The sequence below is a fragment of the Salvelinus fontinalis genome, chromosome 18 (genome assembly GCF_029448725.1).
Source record: "Salvelinus fontinalis isolate EN_2023a chromosome 18, ASM2944872v1, whole genome shotgun sequence".
Classification (NCBI taxonomy): Eukaryota; Metazoa; Chordata; class Actinopteri; order Salmoniformes; family Salmonidae; genus Salvelinus; species Salvelinus fontinalis.
The window spans coordinates 9,445,200-9,447,177 of NC_074682.1; positions in this window are offsets into that span (position 1 = coordinate 9,445,200).

Genomic DNA, 1,978 nt, shown 5'->3' on the forward strand with positions numbered 1-1,978 from the left:
TTAGGATAGATTTCTTTGTTTAGAATTTTTCCCCCAAGTCTTTGCCTCTTTCAAAGATCCGGATTTGTTAATTTCTTATACGTTACGTTATTTTGCCTTATCTCTTACAAACTGTGCTTCACTTGAAATGTTCATGTAAACATTTTGTTCTATGCTCAAGGTGGTTAAGTTTTAAAGGAGACGTTGTCAGGTCGCATTGCCAGCTCATAAGATACGAGGAGCACACGAAAAATATCTTTATGGTATGTTGTGATTTCTATCAGATAGCAAAAAATCTGCCGGGACCATGGAACATTCACGTTTCTAGAGTAGCCACGCTACTGTATCTGTAACATTTACTCACTTCAAATAGGCTACTCTAATAATGATAACGTCATAGCACTTTATTTTTCACTGTTCCAAATTATGCACTTTGGATAGGCTACTTTAATAAATCACAGACATATGGAAATGTAAACAAAGGAAATCATAATCATACATTTTATGAAGTGATCTAATCAATTAAATTAAAGGTGGACGAGTTTATATCTCATGACTACCTGACTTTATAAACCAGTTGATCATTAGGGCTATACCCCCACACATTCCTTTGTTTCCCAGACACATTTAACATAAAAATCCCAGGGATTTTTAGCAGGATTAAAGGGGATTACAGTTCTCTCCTCTAAAATAACCCCATCTGTTATTACTACACACCACAAGGTGGGTAGAGACAAAACAAATATTGTTTGTAAGACACTGAGAAGGGGAAACAGTCTCTCTCCTTGTGCTTTCATGTTAGTATCTTTACTGAACCTAAAATGCCTAGCTGTGGTTCAGACTACAGTCAAAGTCTGCCATCCTGTCTTGTGTCGTGGTTTCTCTCAAATGGTCCATATCCCAGTAGAACAAAGCACAGTCAACATAGCAGTCACCCAAATGCAGGTGTTGACTTGCCCGTGGCTAGAGATGCATTCTTCTCTGTGACTTCAGACAGGAATGTCTCACATCATCCCATGTGTGATGTTTTACTCATCACCACCTGGCTAGTACCCATGCATTCTCTGTTGATTAGAATACCGTTTCCTCAGAAAGCTTTTGAGTAGGGATTAGGAATGCTTCTTAACATTAGGAAAACAATACAGTGGTGTAATATATACACAATAGGGAGTTTATACTGCATAACACAATGAATTGTATTTAAAAAAAAACTTGAATCCTTGATTTGTTTGCCTCATGAACCCCTGTTGCCTTTTGCAAATGCAATACACCCTATTTGCCAGTAGAGAGCAGTGCTAGGTTATTCAAGCCAAGCTTAATGGCCTTAATGCCAATCTCTACACATTTAAGGAACTTGACAAAAATGTTTAACAGAACGTTTCCTAAAAGTTCAAACATGGTTACATTTCATGGAAATGTTGGTATTGTTCTATGAACGTTCTCCAACTGGTTTGACATTGGCAATTTTCAGGTGTTAAACAATGTTCTTCTGTGGGAATTTCAGTACTTCAGCATAACGTTTCCTACAGGTTTCCTCATGGTTGTATTTAAAGTCAATTTCTCAAATTGTTCCCGAGAACGTTAAGAATCAACCTTCTTCTGTGGGAATTTCCGTGCTTCCACAGAACATTCCACACACGTCTGGGAAAGTAGTTCTCAGAATATTCTGGAAATGTTTCAAAACATTTAATCGTACACAACATCAATTAGCCCTAAATTCCATTCTCAGAACATTAAGAGAACTTTCCATAAACACCAAAGGAAAACATTAGTAATGCTCTAAGAATGTTATTTATTTAAAAACATATACACCGAGTGTACAGAACATTAAGAACACATTCCTAATATTGAGTTTCACATGCTTTTGCCCTCAGAACAGCCTCAATTCATCGGGGCATGGACTCTAGAAGGTGTCGAAAGTCTTCCACAGGGATGCTGGCCCATGTTGACTCCAATTCTTCCCAAAGTTGTGTCAAGTTGGCTGGATGTCCTTTGGGTG